General features: G+C 41.5%; 1 protein-coding gene across 1 annotated transcript in view; it reads right to left on the reverse strand.

Moving 5' to 3' along the window:
- VEGFC (vascular endothelial growth factor C) overlaps positions 1 to 10,621 on the reverse strand; it is a 77,591-nt gene extending 66,970 nt beyond the window's left edge. The window contains exon 1 of the mRNA XM_024744956.1: positions 10,604 to 10,621. The gene's annotated coding sequence lies outside the window, so the exon portion shown is untranslated. The remainder of the gene's footprint in view (positions 1 to 10,603) is intronic.
- Positions 10,622 to 14,194: the final 3,573 nt, after the last annotated feature.

The following is a 14,194-nucleotide window of genomic DNA, read 5'->3' on the forward strand; positions in this document are numbered from 1 at the left end:
AAGTGCAGTGCTAAATTCAAATAGAGTTCCCTCAAAGTCCATGCTGTTTCCACTACCCTATGCACTCTAAAAACAAAATAAAATAGAATATTTAAAGAAGGCATACTTGAATTATCTGGGAATCAAATCCGGGCCCCTGTATTCCCTGAAAATCCTATTTCCTGGTAACCCTACATATTGAAACTTCCAATTGTAGATGGATCTTATTCCTCTTTTCCCATTAAACTGAAAATATTTAGAAATGTTAAACGAATAAAAACCAAGTTAACTTCTCTTCCCAGCTACCTAATGATTTCAATCAGTATTATTGCTTAAAATTAAGAGGCTATGTTAAAAAAAACTTTATATTAGTAAAAGTCTTTCTAAATATACTTAGCAAGTATATTTGGCTGCTCATAAAGTCTCTTTGAAGACTTGACAAGTCATTTCCAATGCAAAAGGGTAAATCCTAACATTACCAACATTGTTATTGTGGAAACACTTTAAGATATTAGTCACTAGAATGATTTTCTAAATATATTTAGCAGGTTTAGTTGGCTACATATGAAGTCTCTTATCAAACCTGACATGTTATTTCCAGTGACCTGAATAGGCTATCTCCCTGAGGAAGCAGAGTGGAATAAATTCTCAATACAGACTTGCCAAACAGAGAATAAAAGTAGTATCTAACATATACTCAACTTTGAAATTATGTATTTCTATTATCGTGTCCTCTGGACCACTGCCCCTGAAAAATAGCTGAGCTCCTATTTGAGCAACAGATGCCCTGCCAAGCTGGTTTGAAGTGATCAGGATAAAGAGCTCAATAAACGTTACGAGAATTCCACGGCAGCTGTCACACACGAAGGTCTGGCTTTTCTGAATGACGAGCACCTTCTCCTCTGCCTCCCCTCCACCCTCAGAGTAGCCAATTGTGACGTGACCTCTAGGTACATACCCATTCCTTCTCTCCCTCTGCCCTAACACACTCTCATCATTCATTCACATAAAGTACAAATCACCAATGAATGTGCAAAACTTAACTTTTCTCAAGAAAATGCACTTAAAAAAAAAAAGAATCAGCGCTTGGCATCAAATAATTAAATTCTAATGGAGACTACTTTGAAACATCAGCACGTATGAAAATTGTCCCTAAGGCAGATTAGGAAGAATAATTCAAACCATTAAGGATAAATAATCCAGTTGCAGGGGGAAAAGTTTAAGATAACATAAACTGGCCCAATCTTATTAGTGTATCAGGTGATGATCTATGGAAATTAAACAAGGTAAATACTTGAACTTCAAACACTCATAACAGTCGTTTCCTTCTCTGTTCGAAATGTCTTTTCATGTCAAATTCCCATTACATTTGATACATGGTCTGCTCACTGGAAAAAAAAAAATGTGTTTAACACATAGGTTTACAAATTTGAATAACAAAATCAATATGGCAAAATATTAAAGGTAATGAAGAAATAACAGAGAACTGTGCCCAAGGGCTCCATGAGCATCAGACATGCACTGAATACATGCTTATGAGCTTCCGTTTCCCATTTTCCTTCTCAGTAAATGTATAAGACACATGAAGAGGTGCAGGCAGAAACCACAGAACACACGTGAAGATTCTTGTATCTGGTAGTAAGACCGTGGACACTCCACCTGGGAGAAGTAACCCCTGCTTTTCCTTTGTGAGGACAACCCAGCTGAATCTGTACCTGGTGTTTTATTGGTAGTGTGAAGAAATTTTAATCATCCATCTCCCTCTTATGCGTACCTTTTTTGCCATTCTCACAAGCTGGTGATCTGAAAATCAACACAGTAAGGTCATTATCTGTTATCAGATTATCTGTTATCAGAGTAGCCTGTGATCTGACAATAGTTGTCCCTCACTTTCCACACAGACACTGGAAGTCTCCACAAACACCAAATTGGTCTCACAAAAGTTATAGCTCAGTGAGAGGAAAAAATGAGCATGTTGGCTGAAGAAAGTCCTATTACAGTTAGGCATGAAGCAAGGGAGATGAATCCATTAGAAAGAAATCAAGTAAAATCAGAAAATTTTCTCTTTCCAACCTCACACAAAATACAAAGTAAAAGGAAAACCAACACCAATATTAAAAACATTTAAATTAAAAATGTTATATTTGCTTGATTTGGTATTGATTTTTCTTACACAGAAATCTACATAACTTGAATATCTTTCAAGGGTACTAGCTTTCCCAAGTTTTCCCCTTCTGTTACTACACCTACTTTTGACACAACAAAATTAGTAAGTTTAAATTCTCATTTTCTACAAATGTTTCAGGTAAGAACTCTCTCTCCAGACTAAACTTGAAATCTTTTGAACAGTCAAAAGGTCTTACATAATAACATTCATATAACTTAAAATTTAATCCTTCAATAACATTAATCTTTCACATGAGTATACAAGGAAGGCACTAAGTTTGCAAGCATGAGAAAAAAGTGAGAAATCTGTGGGAAAAAGAAAACAAAATTAGAAACCATATTGATACAATGTTACAAACCAAACACAGGCTACTCAAAATCCATTCTCCTTTTCTTCCTTATAAAGGGAGCTCCAATCTTGTTCGAAGTTGCCTGTGCTTTATTTCTCAGCTTCTCTTGCAGCTAGGGATGGCCAAAAGACAGTTTTGTCCAATAAGAATAAGTGCAAATCTACTACAGATTTCAAGAAAGCCTTTGCTTTCCTTTCAAGGCACCAGATTCCTGTCTCCTAATTCCTCCTTCCTTGAAATCAGACATAATGCTGTAGAGGAATTAGTCTTATTGCAACTTTGGGGGAGAATATGTGGGAGAGTCTGGGACATTGATAGCCAAATAGAGTTTCACATGGCACCAGCCCTTAACTCCACTGGCATGAAAAATAAACTCAAATTTGCTTAAGACACCGAAGTTAGATTCTTGGTACATACAACCAAATCCCATTTCAAATGCTATTCTTGAAGTAGTTGGTGAGACCACCAGAGGCTGAAATAAAATTCTTTAATGGTGGGGTCATAGCTATAAAAAACAAAAACACCTCCCAAGCATCAAAGAACAGAAGTATAGGAGAAGCCTTGGGGGAAAGGAGGCAAAAGAGAGAAGAATAAACATAAATTTTAAAAACATGCAGAAGTGACTGCATAGCAGAGGTGGTAAATAATGGTCGCAAGAAGGGCAATGGAGGAATGCAGTAATTCTTGTTTTCATTATAGCTGAGTCATTAAAATGAAGTTATGTATAGTACACTTTAATCAATGCGATAACTTTGAGTTTTTATACTTAAAACTGCTAACTTTTTGGGAGTCCAGAAAATTCACTTATGAAGATAACCTTATTTCTTTAGAACATTGAATAAATGGCAAGTGCCTTTAAAAATAAAATCGCTAACACATAATACAATATTCCCTTCTGTTTCCCTCGAAGCTCTGGGCTCTCCAGCCAAAGGGGTCTGCTCCCAGTTGCCCAAAAACTCCCTGACCGCAGTGGCATTACTAGCCTCTGTACTCTGCTCTCACACTCCAATATCTGAAATACCCCTCCCTCCCTCCCTTCCGTAACCAGCATCTACCCGTTTTTCACAGCTGACTCAACATCACCCCACCTTTCCCATGACTGCCCATGCATACCCCAGAAGCCTAGCCAACGACTTCTGGTAAAGCGGCAGACTCTTACAAAAAAAATCCCTTATACTGTCTGCGTTTAATTCATTTCTGGTATTTTTAATGAGTAAGTTTCTTGATTCCTGTCATAGACAGGAATCACTCACTCTACATTTTTCTGTATCACTCACTGCATTGTAATTTCCTGCTTAGAACTGAAGCTGCCGCTAGTGAGAATTAACTAAAATGCCCCTGAATCGAAGTAGATTTAACTATGAGAATCTGGAGTGAAAAGTACATAAACCTTGTTCTAATGGGTAAAATGGAGGTAGGGGTGTCCACAGGGCCTCCTTCTTGAGTCCTTCAATTTCCCTTCCAGGCTGTCACTCAGGCAACAGGTGACTGAGGAAGGAAGCCCTTTGGAAAAGAACAGCTCTCCAGTCCAATCCCTTACCATAAGCCCTGGGGATTGCATGAACTTCAGATCCCAGAATTTTCAAGAAACCCAGTCCATATACATTTTAATTCTCTCCCAACCCCCAGCAAGGTCTATGGCAGCATCTCATAAATACATCACTATTTCTTCAATGAAGTTTAGATATATTCAAACTTAGAGGATAAATAAAGACTATAAATAGCTTTATGTCAGATCAGATCAAGGTATAGCACCAAACAATTTACGAAAATGAGGTTTGGGGTTTCAGAATTGCAGAAAAGGAATCATCAGGAATCCCTTCTAACATCTGAAAGCTACTAGGGTGCTATCAGTACCAGGAAAGGGTAAGAATCCACCGGCAAAAGGTATTTCAATTTAAGGCGCCTATTTGAGTCTATGATGGATGCCCAATAAAGAGAATTAAATCAACACAACTTCTTCTCTCTCCAACAGTTAAACTAGGAACTCTGAAAAAACAGTAACTCAGTTGAGGGCTGGAAGCACCTGAAAGATCTGCCTGAGTAAATTTCAGAAGAAACGATTACACTGACAGATCTAAACTATGTACAGTAAACTTTAGCGTTACATTATAAATCAAATGAACTATTACCTCTTATTGTTTAAAGTTCTCTGCTACGCGAATATTTCTAATGTGAAAAATTAATGATACCGTAATTCACAACTTGTACAAATGGGAAGTGACAAATATGTGTTTTGCAACAAAAAGTAGGCCTGTGTAGTACTTAGAGAATGCTTTTATCCGCCAGGAATGATGTAACAGGTGAAAGGGGGGACAAGGTAATGTTTAGACGTTGGAGGAAGTATCATGCCTCTGCAACTAAAGTCTGTTCTTTCCAAATCCAATTAATCCTGAGAGGTCACTTGACATAGTAAGATCACAATGTTTCACAGAAGTTATATTAGTGCAACTTAGAAAAACTGTTCAATTATCGTCAGGAGGCCTGCTTAGGCCTCCAGTTCTGCAGCCATTCTTACAACAGTACTATGGATTAGGCCAGTTATGATCCATCTTTAATCAGAGGGCACCATATGGTGAACCCTGGAAGAAAGTCCGGGTTTCTTTCAGATTGTTCCATTGTGGGGAATGTGGCCGAAATAAAAGTAATGAGGGGGTCCTCGCTGTACAGCAATACTTCTCTCTGCCCCCTTGCACACTGCTACAGCTTACAGGAAGGAGGAAGGCAGTATGGACAGTGGGTCTTTAGCAACGCCCAAAGGCTCAAACCCATTACCACGCTTTTCTAAAATACATGCTGCAAAAGTTTTTCAAAAAGAAAAAAGCTCTATTCTTGCTCCTGGTTGAGTCACTTGAGTCTTAGATTCGTCATCTTTAATAAAATATAATAACATCCATCTCCGGGGGATGTAGTGAAAAACAAAATGAAATTAACTTACAGATACTCAGGACATTACAGTTATAACCTAATTATGTCAGACTCAGAGCCTCTAACATGAATTGATGCAGAGTGAGGTAAAGAGAGGAAGAGGGTTCAAAGGTTTCCATTTTCACAAACATTTCACATGTCCCTAATACTGAACTTCGTTTCTAAAGACTGATGGTTGGTTACTGCGAAAAAGTATGGGTATCTGAAGTACATCAGAGAAATATCATGAAGCAAGAAGCAGCACCGAGGGCTTCCCTAGTGGCGCAGTGGTTGAGAGTCCGCCTGCCGATGCAGGGGACGCGGGATCGTGCCCCGGTCCGGGAGGATCCCACAATGCCGCGGAGCGGCTGGGCCCGTGAGCCATGGCCGCTGAGCCTGTGCGTCCGGAGCCTGTGCTCCGCAACGGGAGGGGCCACAGCAGTGAGAGGCCCGCGTACCGCAAAAAAAAAAAAAAAAAAAAAAAAGAAGCAGCACCGAGCAGGCTGCAAGTAAATGATTAAAAATTACAGCCACATTTATGGCCTATTTTATTTGAATAAAATTTACCTTCTCATTTCTAACGCAGGGTAATAGGATATGCACACTGGTAATTTTCCTTTCAGGATTGTAATAATACTTGTCAAGAGCTCACACAGTTCTTGAAAGTTTAAGTCCTATTGATGCTAGACAGTTATTTTCCTTTTATGGGATGTAAATTTGTAAAGCTTATTTTACTTCTCCAAAGAGTCTTAGGTCTAGTGAAATCTTAAGTGACTTACGGAATAATGCCTTCAGCTTCCAGCATACATCAATGAAAACCAGCCTCTTCTATTCTCTGAAGTGCTGTAGTCCTACAAGTAGGACCAACGTTTTCCTATGGTTAAAATACTGATGCCAAGGTTAATGTCTCCCACTCCCTCACTTTTCATATTAATCAGTCACCAGATCTATGGGTTCTTCCTCTGTAACATCTCCTTCTTCTGTCTCCACTGTCCTCACTCTGCTCTATTTGTCACTTCCCTTCTAGACTATTACTGCTGCCTCTCAACTAGATCAGGCCCCCAGCAGAAGTCTGTCGGACCTCTAATCAATCCCATAAATGATTTCCAATAGCCTTCTTACTACCTATGTCTTTCAGGTGCTTAAATCATGAATAACCCTCCAAGACTCACAGCAAGACTCAGAGCATTCAAATTCCTTAAACTGATTCAGGCCATATACACTGTGATCTCCATCCACCTTGAAAGCTTATTCTTATTTAAGAGTCTTCACTGTTACTCTATATAACCCCTCGGCTGCCATCAAACACTTCTACTTGCGCTCTCACTTCCTCACTCCATCCAAGACCTGAAAGGGATGTTTGATGTAGTCATCTGCTGGAAATTCCTATCCAAGTTACAGCTCAAGTTCTGCCCTAAGTCAAGGCACCCAGACCAACTAGGCCACATGGATGACTCTCTTGCCCAAACCTGAGGACACAGACAATGCTTTGGTACTCTTCTTCCAATAACTCACAGTATTTTTGCGCTTCAGGCTTTATTTTTCCTACCTGAGTTGCAAGCTCCTTGAAGAGAGGAAAATGGCTTCTGTCTTTTAAGATGCCCCATCCCTAACAGATTACCCTGCAAACACAAAAACTATGTAATGAATATGATAAAACCAATGAAATTAGTCATTGTTACACACCAGAGATACTGAGTGTAAGACTGTCACTGTGTATGAGAATGACTTAGGATGCTAGTTAAAAATGTATGTTCCTAGACCCAAGTCCAGGGACTGCCTGTTCTCAGGTAAGGAAAAAATAAAAAATTAAAGACCCGTAGGGAGTTCAGATGCAGTTAGCACAAAGATGGTAGTTTGAGAAACACTGCCACTGATTACTTTGAAACAGTAAATAAAAAAATAAAACAAATACAAAAGTGTGCAGAATTATAAATGATGAGAAAGAAAATAAGGCATGTTACAAAATAGTTGCCATCATTAGGAAGTTTTTTTTGTGACAGTCACCATAAACCATATGCACTTTTACTATGTTAACTGAAAATAGCTATTCTCATTAAAGCAACTAGTGTTAATACTAAGCTAATCAGTTTTTTTGCACTTAAACTATAAATTTAGGGATATTTAAAGTTATTTATGTAATACAGAAAATTAGATAGTTACACTTGTCTATGTAATAATATTTGATCTTTTTTTTTTTTTCTTGCGGTACACGGGCCTCCCACTGTTGCGGCGCACAGGCTCCGGACGCACAGGCTCAGCGGCCATGGCTCACGGGCCCAGGCGCTCCGCAGCCTGTGGGATCTTCCCAGACCGGGGCACGAACCCGTGTCCCCTGCATCGGCAGGCGGACTCTCAATCACTGCGCCACCAGGGAAGCCCTGATCTTTTTGATCATTCACTTAATTGACACAAGATTGTAAATCTTTAAGCTTTCTTTTGTTGAGTTCAATCTTTATTAACAAAGGCATTTGCAATGTAAGATATGCTCTCCTTGCATTTATTACTCTAACAACCTGTAAGGATCTAGATATTTAAACTCCCAGTCCAACCCACCTTTTGGAATAAAAGCATATTTCATGATATGAAGTAATGAAGTAACTCCTCCTTTTGTTAATCATAAACCAACCTTTCTCTTAAAACCACACTCAACTCCAACCAACCACAGTGAACTGGTTGTTCTCAGGTAAGGAAAAAAAAAAACTATTTAATCTCACATTGGCAAACGATTATAGTCAGTGATCTAGTGCTTTTTCTAGGTTTTGCAGGTTTCTTTAGTTTGATGATAATTTTAAATATTTCCTCTTTTATCCCCATCATGTGTGGTTAATTTTAATTATATAATTAGGCAATACTTTGCTTGCCTTACTTTTCTGATGTTGACTTGCTTCCACTAACATCCTTGGGAAAAACACTTCAGAAGTTTTTAGTAAGTCTACAACCATGAATAATTAGAAAGAGGAACCTAATAACAGTAAATATAGGTCTAGAAACAAGGAGATCTGGCTTCCATTTGTGATTTTACCTCCAATTTTCTGTATGGCTTTGGGGATGAGGTGAAGAAGGGTATGGCTAACATTGGTTCACACCCTGTAAGCTGTTTTCTATTTTATTTTAATATTAAAAAACACTTCTGAAGCGTAAATTACCAAGAATCTGCATTTATTGGGGACTATGTATATCTAGCATCTTCTATTAACCTTCCTCTAATCTCTTCTTGGGGTTTATGTAAAGCACAGAAAATTAACAATCAGCTCCCGTCCAGGGCTTACGTCCAAATGAGGGACTAGTCTTGTCCACTAGGGAGAGACATGGAGTCTTTGGACCATGTGTCTTGGACTCTTCCTGGCAAGGACACAGCAGTTCGCCACAGGCATTAATGACACATGCCCTCTCAGGCTGCTACTCAACCACTGGGGAACACTTCGGTGCGGGAGTAACACTGCCTTGTGGTCTGTGGAACTCAGAGCCTTAGAACGAGGTGCCGTCACGTGTGGAAAAGCGTCCATACCGCATACAGAGTTATCAACCCATACTCACCATACAGAATATATAAGAGACGGTCAAATATGAAAAGCCAACAAGAATGCACAAAGATTCTCATGGCAAAGGGAAGCTCTCATTACATCACCAATGAAGACAATTTTGAAAACTAAAAACACATTAACTTTTATCCTCTAGCCACACAGATGTAAACACAGGCACACACGGGCCCATCCATCCATTCAGGATCCACCCAGCAGGCAGCAACTCTCACACAGGCTCTAGGCTTATCAGGACAGGCTGCTCATTTCACCTCCTATTTCACGCTTTCTTGCCGTAAACCAAAGTGAGTTAACATAGGCAATAGGGAGGAGTTGCCTTCCTAAGTCATACTTGGAATAAATCATTGGAGGAAACAAAGTGAATCGATACCATGAAATCCAAGGCATTTAAATTACAGGAAGTGTTAGTGGGTCTAAAGTTACATTTTTGTGGCATTTGAGGATAGGAAGACTTTCTCAGGGCAATAATTACACCAATGTAAATATCTGTGTTGAAAATTATTTCACAATGCACATAGAGCGCTCTTTTCTGAACTTTCATGTATATGTTTCTACTCCATAGTTTTTTCCCCCCCTTGATCCCACAATTGAAATTCCAATATTTCAATTTTTTCCCAAAACTTAAACACGAAAGTATTTTGGTTTTTCAAAACTCAGTCTTACAGCGTATTTCAAAATAAAACCGGGAAGGCAATTTAATTTGCACACGTTCGATAGATGCTAATCAATAAAGTCCACTCAAGGGTGGCAACTGCACACCCCTGGCCCTTCACTTGCCGTCAGGTGAAATAAAGTGCTGCAATCTAGTTCCAGCCAGGGGTACTGCCAGTGTGTGAACCGACACTTCCAGTCTTCTGTGGAATATAAAACTTCTTCAGGAATTTAAGAACTCTTCTAAGCATACTCTCCATCCTTAGGTCAGTTCTGAACTTTTAAGGTAAATAGATACTCTTTCAGGAGATCAAGGGAGAAGCGGGCACCAACACGATACGACACTTGAAAATCCCAAAGTCTCAACAGTCTCCTGGCAACATTTTTTAGGCAAAGAGTTAAACATCGCATTTTAAAAACCAACAAGGAAATCCACCTTACTTTTCAGTACTTGACGACCAAATTTCAGAAACGCAGCGTTTGCTAAGTTGAAAAGCCATGCGTGATGGTGATGGGAGATCCTGTTGCATCTCCAGCTCGACCAACTGCTCCGAGTGAATCTGCAGTCTGAGGCCCTCAAGCCCGGTTACTAAATGCCACATCGGAGGAATTCTCCAGGAAAGCAAGCCTCGGAGGACTGCTCACCCAAGCCCGGGAGCCGCTGGAGTCCCGCTAACCTGCCAGGTTAGAGCAGAGCCCTCCCGACGGCTTGAACTCGGGCTCTCCCCGCGCCGGGTTCCAGGCGCGCTCGGCGCACCGGCGGGGGCCGCCCTCCGGCGGCTGCACGATCGCTGTCACCAGCCACCTTCCGGGCCCTTCGCTCGCCTAACTTAATGTCCTATTTTCTATGAAAACTTTCCTCCCAGAAACCCTACCTTCAGCGCTGTAACTGTGGAGCCCAGGCACACAAGGTGAAACACGAACCCGCCCTCTGCGCCCGTTCCGGGTCCTCAGCGACCCGAAGCCCCCGCGGCTCGACCCCGCAGCGCGCGGGCGCGCACCCACCTTGGCTTCGCCCGCGTCCGGCTCAAGAGGTGGCTCGAGAGGACCAAGCCCGCGCTTTGTCCTCGGCAGCCAGGGGCTCCGGTCCGAGTCCCGGCAGCCCGGCCTTGGGCGTCCCGCTCGAGGGGTGGAAGGAGCCCCGGATTCCAGAAGGGGCGAGAGAAAGTCAGCCCCGAGGGGAGACCCCGCCGGGGCCCGGGAACCCCCGCCCGTTGGGCCACACGGGGGCCCGGGGCAGCCGAATGAGGGCAGGCCGTGTGGGGAAGGCCCGGGAGCGCAGACTCGGGGCAGATGCGGAAGGAGCAACTGGCTCCTCACCGAGAAGCTTAGGGGCGGCGTTGGCTTTCAGTGAGAAAGGGGGTGACGGAGAGACACGTGTTAAGCACGCTGTCGTCGGAAGCGACATCTGCCGAAGGCGACAGCATCTCCTGGTTGGCAGGGCACCCCGGGGACGGTTGCCCGGGGTGGAGAGGAGACTTTCCCATCTGAGGCAACGCGCTGCAGGTTCTGAAACTCCCCTCCCCCCGGTTTACTTGAAGCCTCGGTACCGCCCGGGACGGGAGTCCCCGCTCTGCGCGGCTGTCCATTGCCCGTTTGACGGTCAGCATCGCTGCGAAGTGCTTCCTCCCATCTGTCCTTTGCTCTGACTTCTGGACTTTACACCGCAAAGCGACTCTAACTTCCTTATGTGAGTTCTTCACATACTTTGAAAGTATCTGTCGTGTTCTCCCTATGCTCTTTTCCTCCCTTCCGCCCCTTTTTAAAGACAGCTCCAAGTTCCCTCATCCACCATAATATAGTTCTCCATGTTCTTCAGACAGTATACGCCCCAGAACGTAACTCCGTACTGAAAGGGTTCCAGCAAGCCTGCAGAAAGGGTCTTCCTTGTCCAGACATCATACATTTGCTGATGCCGCCTTGGATGGAGTTTATTTTCTGGCAGCCAAATCAGCGTTGACTCACTACGTTGAAAGTCAGCTGAATTCCTCAAAAATGTTTCACCTGTACTACTGTTTAGTCACGTCCAAGTTACCCTACATCTGTGTAGTTGGTTTACTGTGCCCAAGCTTTGAGCTTCGTGGTTTCTCTTGGTTAGGTGCTGCCCTCTCAGAGCGAGTCCATCATCATAGCTTGTTGAGGTGTTCGAGGATGCTGGCGCTCTCAGGGTAGCAGTGTTCCCGCTGTCTTCCTGCTATCTGCCTGTTTGATTAATTCGCCGTATTTGTCTTCAGAGACCGATAAAGCCCTGGAAAGGAAAGAGCTAAGGACAGATCTGGGTGGGATTCAAGTAGACGCTGGAGCTTCCTTTTAACCATTCCCTATTCCAGTGGTTCTCAGCTTTGCGCCTGGAATACCAAAAGGAGACTTCACAAACACGCATGCCTGAGTGCACCGTAAGAGATTCTGCTTGATTGGCCTGGGGTAAGATGTGAGCTTCAGAATCCTGATAGGCAACCAAGCTGAGAATCTCAGGTGTTTCCACCACTCCTGGAGCCTAGCATAGGGTGAGGACTGTGAAATCAGCAGAATCAGAATGTGTCATATTGAGTATATTATTTGTTTTCTTTGAAATACAGCAGTAAGCACGTAGACTTTATTTTTTTTTCCTCTCAAAAATGTTATCTTCCTACTACAGTTATTATTTTAAGTAAAGGAAATCCTGCAAAAAGTGTACCTGAGTGGGGAAAAAGAAAAAATCCCAGGAAACAGTCCTGCGTTAGTTGTTTCAGGGCTTGTTTCTTTGTTTGTTTGTATGTTTTGGTGTTGCCTGCTTTCCCCCTAGAAAATGTTTCCTACCACCAGCACACTCTGACGCATAAGAAGGGCCTTTTTCCTGGTTTGTGAGTCCAGCACTAGCTTCATACAGGACCTGTTTAATAACCGGGCTTCTAAAATGATGATTTTTCAGTGTTCCTCAGCGGAAGGAAATTGAGGAAGGGGACTTAGTGAGCAAGCCTCCTCTTGTCCTCTCCCCAGACCGCAGCCAGAGTGACACCTCTTGTCTGTCTTATGTATTGGGTTTCTGTTTTGTTTGAAGGCACATAATGAAAATACTGTATTCGTTCTATGTCCTCCAGTATCCATTCGGACCATCTTCTTTAGTTCATTTATTTCTAATTTCAGTTATTCTGCCCTCTTGCTTCTTTAATTTTACTTTGTTGCTGTATTTCAAACTTCTTTAGTTGAATTCTTAGACTGGTTTTCTTTTGTCTTTCTATTTTCTGATGAACATACTTTAAAAATATGCTTCCATCTATATTCTGCTTTACCTGTATATTTGCCACTTTTGGCCTGTTGTGCTTTCTTTGCTGAACAGTTGTAAATTTATCTTAATTTCCTTATGATTTTTTTCTTTACCTGAAAAGTTATTTTCTTTTCTTTTTCTAGTTTACAGACTGATGGAATTTTTGTTATTAATTTTAAATTTTATTATATTTAGTTGTATTATAGATTATGTTGATTTTAGAAATGCATTGAGGCTTTCTTTGTGACTGTACATGGTCAGTTACTGGAACTCATTCTTTGTGTGCTCTCTTTGTTGGATATTGAGTTTGAGCTTATTAATTATAGTATTCAAATCTTGTTTGGAAGTGACTTGTTAAAATCTCCAGTTATAATTATTGACTTTATTTTCTGGTTCTAACTCTAATTCTTTCAGTTATTTCTTTATATAATTTGATGCTATATTGCTAAGTCCTGGAGGTTCATGATGACTGTATCTTTTTGATATAATTTTCCTTTTACTAGTGTATAATGTCCATTTTTGTAACTTCTGATGATTTTCTTTGAAATTCTCCTTTCTGTAATATTAAAATCTTAGTCTTTGAGAATTGAGACCATCTGTGATCATGACTTAGATAAAATGATGCAGACTTAAAGTCAATGTGATTTAGTTGTTCCTTCTAGGAAGCTTTAGCCTGAGAAAGATAAGATTGTAAACTAATAATTAAGTCCACTGTTTGCTTCAGGAAATGCCCACAAGTCTGTATATTGAAGACAGTAATCTCATGTGACAGACAACCTGCTTGTCAATGACATTTTGTTCATCAAGACCCTCACTCCCCTGTGTCAGCCAGTCCTAAACTACTACATCATGAACTTTGCCCAGTCCTACACAGTTCTCCACTTTTGCAGACCCACTTTAACCTACTCAAGTCCAGACCCCAGAGTCCTACAATTATTCTACTTCTAACTTAACTCTCTTGAAACACGGCTTAGACTCTGTCAAAACAGTATTCTCCCGTACTGCAGTAAGTTATACTAACTGTGACTTTTGTTTGTTCAAAGGTTTGCTGGTGATATTTTGGGAAGTTCAACAACCTGGATGTCCTACCAAGATCCTGTTGACACTTCCCTTGCCGCTGAAGCCTAAGACCTTCAGTTCAGAAACATGGGAAACCACTGAGGCCTACAGTGAGGGGGTAAGTCTCACAGTGGATCTCAGTTCCAATTTCTGTTCATCAGGCTACCAAACGCTAAGTGTATTGTGTCCCCTAAGAATCCCTTTCAGGAATGCTTTGATTCTTTGATCAGTTTTGAAAACAGTGTATCCTTGGTCGAAAGCTGCCTCATTACTACAACGTTGCTTTTTGT

Source organism: Neophocaena asiaeorientalis, unplaced genomic scaffold (assembly GCF_003031525.2).
Source record: "Neophocaena asiaeorientalis asiaeorientalis breed wild unplaced genomic scaffold, Neophocaena_asiaeorientalis_V1.1 scaffold267, whole genome shotgun sequence".
In the NCBI taxonomy this organism is placed as follows: Eukaryota; Metazoa; Chordata; class Mammalia; order Artiodactyla; family Phocoenidae; genus Neophocaena; species Neophocaena asiaeorientalis.